Source organism: Notamacropus eugenii, chromosome 4 (assembly GCF_028372415.1).
Source record: "Notamacropus eugenii isolate mMacEug1 chromosome 4, mMacEug1.pri_v2, whole genome shotgun sequence".
NCBI lineage: Eukaryota > Metazoa > Chordata > Mammalia > Diprotodontia > Macropodidae > Notamacropus > Notamacropus eugenii.
In genome coordinates, this window is record NC_092875.1 from 318909091 (window position 1) to 318922752 (window position 13662).

The 13662-nt window shown below is 36.6% G+C and overlaps 1 protein-coding gene across 18 annotated transcripts in view; it reads left to right on the plus strand.

The window, feature by feature from the left end:
• Positions 1-13662, plus strand: part of RNF180 (ring finger protein 180) — a 285964-nt gene that overhangs the window by 56182 nt on the left and 216120 nt on the right. The window contains exon 1 of one of the 18 annotated variants that reach the window (XM_072605049.1): positions 10-13220. The exons of the other annotated variants lie outside the window; for them this stretch is intronic. The gene's annotated coding sequence lies outside the window, so the exon portion shown is untranslated. Of the gene's footprint in view, positions 1-9; positions 13221-13662 lie in introns of those variants that run through there. 18 annotated transcript variants of the gene reach the window in all.

Genomic DNA, 13662 nt, shown 5'->3' on the forward strand with positions numbered 1-13662 from the left:
TTCTCCTGACTCAATTTCCCCACTGACACCTGGCAGACTTGAAGCCTGGCTGAACGCCAGTTGACAATCTACTGCCTGGAATTGACACGAAGTGAGGGAGATGTTGTTTCCCTGCAATGTCCCTACTCTTAGTGGCAAATTCCTAAAATCAGAAGTTTTGTAAGTAATAATACCAGATCTGTTGAATAATAGATTGTTGGTAGGGGAACATCTGAGGTTAAGTCTAAAATTAAGCTAACAGGTTTAGGACTTTAGACCAACAACAATAAGTTAGGGTCCTCTAATTCTTAGTGATAGTGTGGAGATGATTAGGTCAAGGGCTTGTGAGACTAGCATGCATAGTTATTATTTTGTCTTAGATGGTTAATGTTAAATGAAAAATGGTTTGTGGACTATATTGTAAATACTTTAAAAGAAGCATCACATGATCAGAAGTTGGAATTGTTTTATGATGTGATATGCACTGTGTTAAAAATGATTATTTATTGTATTTTTATAAGTACTGGAGCCTGGTATTGACTCCTTAGTGAAATCTCATCTTCCTAATGAGGGAATGAATAATGACTTTCTGTGAAATGTAGAAGCTGCATTTTAATGTGAATTTTTTTTTAAATGATAATTTGTCAAAGTTTCAATTTTGATTTTTGTAAGAATGATAGGAATGGTAATCTAAGATGGTATTAAGTTCAGCTCTGTAGGAGAGTGGACATCTGGATTTCTACAAGAAGGTAAAGAAAAGAAGATGCTGAGATGCTGTGCTGACGACTGTTTGAAGGAGCATCCAGATCAGAAAATTGCATAAGATGATATTTCTCCCCAGACTGCTGTATGAGATGGAACCTCTAAATGGAGAGTTCATTAATTTAAATCTCTGTATCTGTGCTTATAACAAGGGGACTGCCCCCTGTAATTTGCTAATGTGTCAGTCAACTTTGCTTCCTTCCCATATTCATATAAAAGGGAGATAGATGAAGGGAAGGATTCATAAGGGAAAGAATGTGAAGAGGTATTTATTGATTGGATTTAGGTGTGGAAACAGGAATAAATAAGAGGAGGGGAGGAATATGGGTAAGACTGAACCTTGAACTATCTATTCCCCCATCCCAATTCAGAAAATGTTTAGCATGATTGGGAAGCCAGTAGACAAAATTATGGAAGGTTATTGCATTAAAAATTTTTTAAGTTGTTTACTGTCATTTATAATTATTACTATTAGTTATTAAACTCTCAAGCTTCATGATTGGGAGACACATTTTGTCAGTATTAAAAGCTCCGTTTGAAGCGTGTGTGAGAACACACAGAATTTGGAAAGGGATAGCCAATGAGGCATATATATAAATTCATTATAAGTTTTGTTATTTGGGGAACTATACTAGGATTATTATTGTTTGTTCTTAACAAGATTCTCTGTTCAGCAATTGTCCTAAGCCATTTACCACAATATCTAAGCAGGACTCTTCTATTAAGATTGTGTGGACTTGACAAACCTTGGGAACAGTGCAACCAAAATGTAATACCTTGGGAATGTCCCTTTTAGGCATGATCCTTCTCCCACTGCTGGGACACCAGGCCCCAGTTATCAACACCCCCCCCTCTTGAAAATAGTTTCCTGGACCTAATTCAGACCATTGTGGATACCTTTGAGGTATCCGATTATTGGATTTGTGGGGGACCTCAGCGGTTAAGTCAATGGCCAGGGGTAGCAGTACTGCTGAGTTCAGTCTGGATTTTAAGTAATAGATCTGTAGTACATGACGGAACAAGATTCTGGACAAGCCAAGAGAAACACCAGTGGTCTTTGTCCGAATCAGTTCCAGGTGAACATTGTTTAAATTAAACAGGACCTGAATTGCAGGAGATATGGTTGGGAGAAAGTAATTGTAAGTGGACATTCACATGAAGACCAGAAACCCTGGCTCATATTGATTGTGCCCAGTATGCAAACAGATGGGATCAGAACAGTATTACCTGCTCAGATGGTAGGGTGATTCCCTGTACCCATTTATTTTTCCCATCCTCTTTATACGAGGAGAGAACAAAAGGGGAATATCACAGGAGTTGCGGGTATAAGTTTTACAACCCCTCTGATCCCAGAAAACCATGTGAAGGGGACCATTAGGCCTGGACGATGTGAAGTACTTTCCAGCTGTGGATTATAAAGTAAGACTGCTTCTAGAGGAAAATCCTGCTTTGAGAGGACATTATTGGATATGTGGACAGACAGCTTATACTCACCTTCCGCTAAACTGGAGAGGTGTTTGTTACATTAGATTGGTGAGACCTAAATTCTTTTTCTTGCCTAAATCAGGGAAACAGCATCTAGGGGTCCCTCTATATGATGATCTAGCCAAAAGGAAGAGGAACATTGATACCTCCCTCACTCAGACTGGAAATGCAAATGGGTGGCGTGACACTTGGCCTCCTGAGAGCATAATCAGAGAGTATGGGCCTGCAACTTGGGCTCAAGATGGGAGTTGGGGTTATAGAACCCCTATATATCTATTAAATAGACTAATCAGACTCCAAGCAGTAGTTGAAATTATAATCAATCAAACAGCAAAGTCTTTGGACTTATTGGCCGATCAAGCCACACAAACTAGGGAAGCAGTACTGCAACATAGGTTGAATGTAGATTATTTACTTCCAGAGGAAGGGGGAGTTTGTGGAACGCTCAATTTATCCACATGTTGCTTGAAAACTTGATGATAATGGAAGAATAGTGAAAGAGATCACCAAAAATATCAGGAAGATTGCTCATGTTCCTGTACAAACTTGGAACTCCCTTTTCAATACGTCTTGGTGGTCCTGTTTTGAAGGGAGCTGGTGGAAAAGATTACTGTGGTTTGGCATCATAGCAATTAGTGGTATCATATTACTTCCTATTTGTTTACCTTGTTTGATTTCACTTATTACTAAAATAGTTAGAAATTCTCTAGAAGAGAGGACCGAAGGAGCCATTCGGTTGATGATACTAAAGAAGGAAGGATGGGCACCTGTGCAGACAAAAGACAGGAGTGATCCTGATTGGTATGAGGAGATTAATAGACAGTGTGAGATCATGTTACAGAAACTGTGGTTGAAATATCTGTGAGAAGTCTTCAGGTAAATAAATAAGAGGAGGGATTGAGTGGGATAGGTTTAGTGAAGACTTGTCAGATTGTAATTCTTCTCCCAGGGGTGAGGTAAGACCTAGAGGCTCAAGGTTACAATATTTTTAGAATAGAATAGTTCCATATAAGGATATAAAACTGTGTAGTTTATTAGGGTCTCAATGATTGGATAGAACTTACATAATTCCTCAGTGCCTTCATTTCAAAACGGATTGGTTAGATTTCGTGTCTAGAATGTAAGATCATATTCTCAGCTAATGAGGATAATGGTCAGTAGGGGAGGAGGGACTTGCATTAGAGTCTATATAAATCACTACCTTTTCTTTGTCTTTGTCTTTCCTACTCCTACAGGTTAGCCCCACTTCTCGAGAATCGAATAAATCACTTTTCTGTCATCACTTTGAGAGGCCTCTGAGTAATTGATTTATGTAGGAACCTGAGCCATCCCACACATAGGGAAAAAGTTTGGAACTCAAAATCTTGTTGAAATGAATGTTGAAAACTAAAAATAAATAAATTTAAATAGAATTTTTTTTAAAAAGTAGAAAAAAATGGAGTGGGTTCCTTTGAGACTTGGTGGATTTACTCTCTTTGGAGGTCTTCAAGCCTCCAACTGGTTACCTCCTGGATAACCGTTTGGAGATCCATTTTGGTGATAGGTTGGATTAGATGGCCAGGGGAGTCCCTTCCAACTCTCAAATTCCATAATTCTCTACTTTTGTAGATTAGATAACAGGTCCAAGTCAGTGTAAAAGAAGAGTTCACATAAATTTGAAGACCACACAGTGAGACAGAGCATGATCAATGCTTAAAAGAATCAGGGTATAAAATCTCCTGACTCCTAATTCAGTGCTTTATCCATTAGAGTACAGCTCTTTTATTATACCCATTCTTGGGGAGTTTCTTTGGAAACCAGAGAACAGGTTAAGGTATGTTTGTTCCTAACAATACACAAAAGTTCTTTTTTTTAGCAACTCTTTTAGCACGAAAGTTCTGAAAGTAAGGTAACCAATCTTGACTCCCAGGTGTATATCTTTTTTTGAATAGGGATTACTTTGTAGCACCAAGGAGATTTCCATTAAAACAAAAACATTGGCCTCTAATGAAAATGCCTGTATTGAAATTGTTGTTTCATGGACTCCCTGTCTATTTTAATTGGTTAAAATGCACAATATTGTCAATGTCTTTCATATTTCCAGAAGGCTTTATAGTAGGCATACCTAAATAGACTAGTGCCTGACCTGTTATATTTTCCTCTCTGAGAACAAGTGTCTCTCTTAGCATGTAGTCTTTTTGAACTCTATATCTGTTTTACAAGCAATCTGAGAGTTTTATTTAGTTTAGAAACAGTTTGTTTCTGCTGATTCTACAAGTCATTACGTATGCCACATACTTAATTGTGTATGGTTTTGAAATTACTGATGAATAATAATAGCAATTATACTATAGTAGCATCATAAGATTTATAATTTTAAGAGTCATTAGATATCAACTAGTATGACCCCCTTGTATTACAATTGAGGAAGCTGATACTCAAATAAGTTAAGTAGTAGAGATAAGATTTGAACTCTGAATAAGTAACTAATGCCTATTTTGTTCATCCCATACTGCCTTTCTTACTGTAAACTGCCTTTCTCACTGTAAACAGTGAGAGCATTTATGTTACTGTATACAATACTTGCTTATATATAGCATCTTAATCTCTTTTGGAGCCGCAGTTATATTGGAGCATTTTACTTTGGCTGTATTCTTTGTTGGATCTTTACTTTCCATTTTTACATCTAAATGTAAGGTATTTTTTATAAGTTTATTTCATTAACTTCCATTGAAGTTCCCCTCTGCCTCATTAATGGCGTGGAAGTGATGTGGGGTTCACAAAATTATGTTAACAGCATTACAGGATCTGGAAGGTCCTGCCAAGATGGAAAGGTTTTTGAGTATCCCTTTCATTCCATATATCTCTCACTCTCTCTGTCTCTGTCTCTCTCTCTCTGTCTCTGTCTCTCTCCCTCCCCCCATATGCATGTATACACACGTAAACATACATGTACATACATACATATGTGTGTACATACATGCATATTAAATATATTCAAAGAGTTACAGAACTAAGTTCAGAGAGTCTCACTAACAGGGTTGTCACAAAGTGATACAATTTTCAGCTAAGCAACTTTAAGGACACATATAAACTGATGAAATAATAGACTTTGAAGTATTGAAAATTTTAATTATTGTTATATGTCTTAAAGTGCTATTATAGCATGTTACTAATGTACATAGAACATTAGAATGATCTGCTGGACATTACAATGTATTTATTAAAGATTGGATTGTAATCCTATTGATCAAGAATTTATGGCAAGGTTTACAGGGTGTCCCAAAAGTTGTGGTGAAGTTTTAAGCTTTAATAATCCCAGAAATATACATGTTATAAACTTACCAAAAATCCCTTTAAAATGTAATTATTTAAATTTCTGTTATACTTACATCTGTCTGTAAATTTTGAATAACACATTTTAGCTTAAATTTTAACAAGGCATAACATTCTGTCATTATGTTACATTATATATGAGGGGCAGCTAGGTGGTGCATTGGATAGAGCACCAGTGCAGGAGTCAGGAGGACCTGAGTTCAAATCTCACCTCAGACACTTGACACTCACTAGCTGTGTGACCTTGGACAAGTCACTTAACCCCAATTGCCTCATCCTGGGTCATCTCCAGTCATCCTGATGTATATCTGGTTACTGGATTCAGATGGCTCTGGAGGAGAAGTGAGGCTGGTGACCTGCACAACCCTCACTCAAAACAAAGCCAAGTGCAAGTCATGCCATTGTTTCTCTGATGGCACAGTCGTCTTCAGCAGTGAAGGATGAGCACACACACATTATATATGACAGTTTCTGGGCATGCTGTCTTGGATTAGGTTTGGTACAACCACTTTGCCGTTAGCCTGATTATTGCTATTAGGTCAAGTTGAAACTGTTGTGCATGCGTCAAAGCTTGGTTCTTTGGAAGATGTTGAGGTTTGGATTACAAAGACAGCCCTTTCAGCCACTCAGCAGAAGCTGCTGAAAATTTGTTTTACAAAGTCTGAAAATTAACTAGAGTGATGTATAGAACAAGAGAGTGATTTTGTTGAATTTTAATAATAAGCATATCAACATTTTAAAATTTAAATAATTAAGCTTTCAAATGTTTTTGTAGGTTTGTAGCATTTACACTTCTGAAATTATTAAGGGTTAAAACTAAAAAGACTTTGGAGACACTAAATACCTTTATGCTATTGCTTATCTAAATATATCCTTGTTTTCCCTGTTTTATTATCTCAAATTCATATAGTGCTTTACCACTTATAAAATATTTTGCAGGTTACAAAGTAATGTCCTTATGATAGCTCTGTGAGAGTATAAGCATTTAAAAAATAAGGCTAGAATACTAAAATTTAGCCAAATTGTGGGGGAATCCATCACAGTATCAAATTATTCAAATAACCCAGGAAAAAAAGGGTAGTGATATGTAAAAATGGTGTCTCATTTAGCAAAAAATTAATGTGAACAAAACCATTTTGCAATTGTTACAGTTGTCAATAACCAAACAAAACATTGTTCAGTTGTACCATCTGGTTTCTGTCATACATAATTATTAGTTTTAAGCACCAGTTTCTTTTTCCCATAGACATTTATTATGTTGCAGATTTGAAATACTGATAGCAAATGGATATCACACAGCTGTTATCATGTACAGTTTTACCGATAGCTGTGTCTACTTCTTTCTCTTCCACAGACATTTCTCCGTAAGTTGTAATTGTTTTGATGTCAGTCTCTTTATTTGTGCTTATCATATGCACTGCAAGATAAGACATGGGCCTAAGTACCCTACAAGAAATGCTTCTTGTTGCCTTTCATTGCCATTCATTCGATTTCCTTCTGTGGAAGGAAAACTTACAGGTTCTTTTTATCTAACTCTTTTAGTTTCATTTTTGGAAAGAATGTAAATATGAACGTTATAGTCTTCTAGCAGTTGACAATTTTTCACTGTAAGAAAATAACTCATTTAGAATACCAGTCTTTAGTATTTATAGATGACTTGAAAACTATCTGATTCTTAACCATGTTTTCATTATGGGCAAAATTGCCATCATGTTTGTGGAAGCAGAAGGGGACCACATAGGAATGAAGACCATTTTGTATTTTTCTTTGTACCCTGTATCACCCTGGCCAAAAAATTTATCATTTAATGACCACACCTGATAGTGATCAGCCATTCTATATTTCGTCAAGGTGCTCCTCAGATAGCAACCTATTGTCTGTCAGGACCATCTTTGAAAAAACTGCAAAACCTTATGATTTACTGGCATAGCCTTCAAGAATCTATTGTCACTTCAGACCTGAAAATGAGATCCCAAAGCAGGACTTTTATGAAATTAACTTTAATGTGCAAACGTAGTCTTTGTTGTTATTATTGTTCAAGCCCAGGGCAGACATGATAAGTCAATAATCTTCAAATTTTTGGATGTGTGTGACAGCTCCTGCTTATTTTGGATGTATGCAGTAAGTAGCTCTTGCTTATTTTTCAAATGTAGTGCAGACTCCTTCAGAGACCTCCTTTTGCCTCCTGTAAAAGGTGGCACTTGAGCTGAGTTTGAAGGAGACCAGGGATTCTTAGAGGTCAAGGTAAAAAGAAATAGTATTCCAGTTTCATTGTTGTTCAGGCATTTCAGTCATATGTTCATGACCCCATTTGGTGTATTCTGGGCAAAGGTACTGGAATGGTTTGGTATGTCCTTCTCCATCTCATTTTACAGATGAGGAAACTGAGTCAAACAGGGATAAGTAACTTGTCCAGAGTCACACAACTAGTGTCTGAAGTCAGATTTGAATTCAGGAAGATGAGTCTTCCTGACTTCAGGCATGGCACTTTATCCCCTATGCCATCTAGCTGCCCAGGCATGAGGTAGTACTAAGTCATAGAGATGGGAGATGGAACATTATGTATGAGGAACAGCATGAGGTCTTACATAGCTGGACCATAGTCTATGACTGAAGGGGTATATTAAAACATAGAAAGGGACTAAATTCTTAAGTGTTTTAAATATGAAACACAGCAGGTCATACTTGGTGCTAGAGATAGTAGGGTTCCCCTGGAATTTATTGAGGAGGGGGATTTCATCATCATTGTGGAGGATGAGTTGGAGTGGAGAGAAGCAGAGAGGTGATAACGGCCTGAACCAGAGTGGTAGATACATGAGTAGGGAAGGGTGGTGACTGTGAGAATATGTACAGAGATGGGAAAAGCTGTGAGTGGGGAAGTGAACATGGGACCAAGTTGGTGAATTCATCTTAAATATATTTCATGTATTTGTGTGAAATTTGTTATCATATCAATGTCATTTTCATACCAAAGTCCTAGAACAAGTAATGCCATAAAATCATGTCTTTCTTCTTATTATTTTACCACTAGATGGCATTTTTGCTCTTTTCTTGATTCAGAGTGTTTATTCTATTTAACACCTTGATGGCACATTTGTCTTGTTTTCTCTGAGTGGGTTGTAAATTTTTGAATCTGGTATGTATTTCAGATATGAATAATGACTAAGATACCTTTAAAGAGCTTTTGTTGAGATAAATTTAACAGAAGAAAAATCTGAGCCCTCTTAATTTACCCCTTTAAAATATAATTTATTACTTCTTGCATTATTGTATCATATTATATTATGTCATATTGTCAATGTCATTATATCACGTCAATATTTATACTTTTCAGAGAAATACGTAAAATTATGAAACCTATGTTCAATTAAGTTAGTTGTTTACAATCTACATTTTTCCTCACAACTATTTCTGATACTCCTTCAAAGTAGAATTAAAATTCATTCATAGTCTAAGTTTTTCCTTATCAGATCAGTTGATAATAACTCTCCCTATCCATTTCCCAAAAATTTTTTTTGCCAAGCAGGATAGCTTATTTTAAAGCTAATCTTTGAGAAGATTCTTACTGTAGTTTCTCATAATATTTTCATGTTCTTCCATTTCATGCAGTGTTCTTATTTATGTAAATCTCCTGGATTAAGTTTTTAATAATATATTTTATTTTTCAGTTAACATTCATTTACTTTTTTTGTCCCTTTCCCTTCTCCCATCAGAAAAAAGAAAACTCTTGTAACAAATAAGTATATGTAAGCAAAACAAATTCCTTCATTGGCCATGACCTGAAGTTATGTCTCCTCCTGCATTTTGAGTCTGTCATTTCTCCCAGGAGATGAATAGTCTGCTTCATCATTATCCCTTTGGAATCATTTTTTGTCATTGAATTAATCAGCATTGATTAAGACATGTTTTGCATCATTTTCAAAACTTACTCTTTGGTCATGAATATGGAGGAAAATCTTGGATATATATATATGTATATATATAATAGAGTGTTACATCTAGAACTGGAAGGTACCTCAGAAGCCATCTAGTACAGTACCTTCATTTTACATATCAGGAAACTGAGGCCTAGGAAAGTTGTTATTTTACAGAAGTCACACAAGTATAAACATTAGAGGAAGAATTTGAATTTGGATCCTGTGATATTGTCTAAAGCAAGTGTTGTTATTTTTTGATTTTGTACTATACTTACTTCCATCCTATTGCTCAGGAGCTGCCATTTCTGAATTCCCCTGACCTGGCTCAGATATAGATAAGCCACAAAAAACAGATTCATTCCTCATGTACATTCAAAATTCTCAGAGCCCTACAAAAGAGAACATGTATTCTTATACCTCAAGGAAGAGAGGGATTCACTACTGAATGCAGAAAGGTCTAGGATTCTCTGAAAATTTACCTTTATAGTTTGTTTAGTATCAATGTCCAGATCAAAATTCTGAGAAAACTTTCCCAGCAGTGCTAATATGATGAGCTAATTTAAGATGACCAGCAAATTCTTAATACCCTTTGTAGATACATGCAATTATTTTCAGCTTCATTCAGAGCTTCATAAGAGCTGTAGATCTGCCAAAATGTGACTTAAGCAGACAGTCATTTTTGTGGGAGTTTTAGATATTGGACAGTGATTCTGTTGCCTGGATTCAGGACCACAGACAGCACCTGATTGCTTTCTTGTAATGTAAATACTGGCAAATATTTTTTGGATAATATTTGTAAAGCATTCCTCATAAGTAGGTTAGCAAAGTATAGAAGTAGTATAGATTCATTTTATCCTTTTATAATAATTTTTTCTAAAATATGAATGAAGAGAAATAAATTGAGTATTTGGGCTGTAGGCAATTGCTAAGTCATCATCATTAGCCTAGAATTATCACTAATGAACAGTAACAAAACCTCATTGGCATGAAGAGCTTCTAAAATTTTCTCCCATCAAATTTTCACATTCTCAAAATGATTCTTAAGATTTAAATGGTACTTTGAGGTCCAAGGGTTTTATGACTGGAGTATATTTGTGAGAGAAAGATAGGAAAAGGATTGAAAAGTGGTATATGCACTTTTTTTGTGTATAGAGGTGACTAGCCAGCCTAGTGAATAGAGGGCTTGACCTGGAGTCAGGAAGGACTGAGTTGAAATCTAGTTTCAGATCCTTACTAACTGTGTTAAGTCCCTTAACCTCTGTTTCTTTAAGTTTCCTAAACTGTGAAATAGGGATAATAATGGCACCCACTTCTCAAGGTTGTGTGGTTCAAGTGAGATAATTAACATCCATTTAGCACCTACTATGTGGCAGATGCTTACTACTTGCTGGGTACCATGCCAAACACTGGTGATACAAAAAGAGGCAGAAGATAGCTCCTGCTCTCAAGGATCTTACAATCTAATGGGGGAGACAAAATGCAAACAAATATTTACAAGGCAAGCTATATACAGGATAAATAGAAAATAATTAACAAAGAGGAGGCACTAGAATTAAGAGGAGTTGGAAAAGATGGGATTTTAGTTAGGACTTAAAGGATATCAGAGAGGTCAGTAGTTGTAGCAAAGGAGAGAAAGTGTTCCAGAAATGGGGGACAGTAAGAATGCCTGAAGCCAAGAGATGAAATGTCTTATTTATGCAACAGCTAGGAAGTCAGTGTTACTGTACTGAAAAATATGTCAGGCAGTAAAGTAAAAAGACTGGAAAGGTAGAATGGGGCTAAGTTACAAAGGGGTTTGAATGCCAAAAAGAATGTTTTATTTCTGATTGGAATTTATTGAATTGGGGATAGAGGAATGGACAACATGATTAGGCCTGTACTTGAGGAAAATCACTTTATTGGCTAAATGGAAGTTGAGTTGGAATGGAGGAGACTTGAGTCAGGCAGACCCACCAGCAGGCTGTTGCAATAATCCAAATGTGAGATATTGAGGGCCTGAACTCTATAGCAATATCAGAAGAGAGAAGTGGACATGTTGCCAAGGTGAAATCAACAGGTCTTGGCAACACCTTGGTTATAGGGGGTGAGACCAAGTGAGGAATCCACAGTGACTCCTAGGTTTGTAAGTCTGAGGACTGGGAGAATGATGTTGCCCTCTACAGTAAGAAAGATGGTAAGAGTGGGGTAAAATTTAAGGAGAAAGATAATCATTTCCATTTTGGATATATTGAGTGAAAAATGTCTACTGAACATCCAGTAAAAGATGTTTAAAAGTCGGTTGTAGATGTAAAATTAGAGGTCAGCAGAGAGATTTTAGTAGGTTAAATAGATTTGAGAATCATCATCATAGAAATAGTAGCTGATGAGAAAACCAAGTAGAGTAGTGTAGTGGGACAAGAGGACAGAACCTTAAAGTATGGTTTTGGTTAGAGGGTGTGATCAGGAAGAAGATACAGCAAAGGAAAGAGAAGGAGTGGTCAGATAGGTAGGAGGAAAACCAGGAGAGCGTGGTGGCCTGAAACCTAGAGAGAAGAGGAGAGACTGATCAACAGTGAAAAGGCTGCAGAGAAGTCAAGAAGAAGGAGAATTGAGAAAAGACCATTTGTGTGAGATCAAGAGGAAGCAGCTTTGGTTGAGTGAATAGGTCAGAACCCAGATTGTTAGAAGTTGAAAAGAAAGTGAGAAGAGAGAAAGTGGAGATCACCGTGATGGACAGCCTTTTTAAGAAATTAAGCCATAAAGGACAGAAGAGATATATTACCATAGGTAGCAGGAATAGAAGGAACAAGTTAATATTTGTACATTTATAAAGCACTTAAAACAGTGCCTTATACATAGTTGGTTGGTTATTGTCCTTCGTTCTCGAAGAGGACCAAAATGACATCACCATGATAAAGTGAAATTTCAGTGTGTCTGACTGTGGCTGATCAGACCAATATAAGCTTGGAATGCTCTACCACAGGTTGGGCACAGGTAATCCGTGTGAATATGTGGGATGGACATCCAGAATTTGTGCATCCTGCATTTACTTTGTACTGTCTCAATTCTGCTTTCCTCAAAGAGCACAGCACCCTTTCTGATGAAGGCATGCCATGCTGAGTGGTCCTGTGCCAGTGTCTCCCATGTTGCACAGTCAAATCCAAAGTTCTTGAGAGATACCTTGAGAGTATCCTTGTATTGCTTCTTCTGGCCACCATGTGATTGCCTGCCCCATGAGAATTCTCCATAAGATAGTCTTTTTGACAAGGTACATTTTGCATTCGAACAGCGTGGCCAGCCCATCAGAGTTGTGCTCTCTGAAGCATAGTTTGAATACTTGGCAGTTGAACTCACGCAAGAACTTCAGTGTCTGGTACCTTATCCTGCCAGGTGATCCTCAGAATCTTCCTAATACAGTTCAAATGGAAGCGATTCAGTTTCCTGGCATGGCGCTGGTAGACTGTCCATGCTTCACAGGCATATAACGATGAGGTCAGCATAACGGCTCTGTAAACCTTCTTGTACATAGTAGATGCCTAATAAATGCCTATTCCTTTCCTCCCCCTTCTGTCCCCACTTTTATCTTCTGTCCTCAAGTTAGGTTTGGAAATCAAGTATCTTTATTAAAGGATTAGGAATAGGCATGAAACTCCAGTTCACCATAAGAATCTCTGTCAAGATCTGGAAATACATTTGGATACCTAATGTCTCTGCAGCTCTTTCCTGAGATAGAGATGAATAAGAATCAGGAGTATAACAAAATGATCTTTTCTCACCCTAGTGGTGAGTAGATGCTTGATGTTAATTTTAATGCTTTGTTATAAAAAAGCACTTTCTGTTGAGAGAATTTTTTCCTGGGACGTGATTACTTCTTCAAAGAAGAAAAAAGTGAACTGAAGAAATTATGAGGAAAAATATTGTTTTCATGATTTATTTGTGTGAAAAGCAATCACATGTGTGAGATGACAGAACCATTCTTAATGAACATTTATTGAGTGGATATTATAAGGATATTACAGAACAATAAAATAAAGTTAATGATATCAAGGAAATTTTGAACAAATAAAAATGGCAAATTCTAACACAAAAAAAAGAAAGGGAGAAAATATTTTGGATTTCTGTGTATTTCAAGGGAATATCAGGCATTGGGGAGTTTTTTTTTTTTTTTTAATTGAGAATGGCTAATGAGACTGGTAACAGGTAGAGAGAGGTTAATAATCTAATA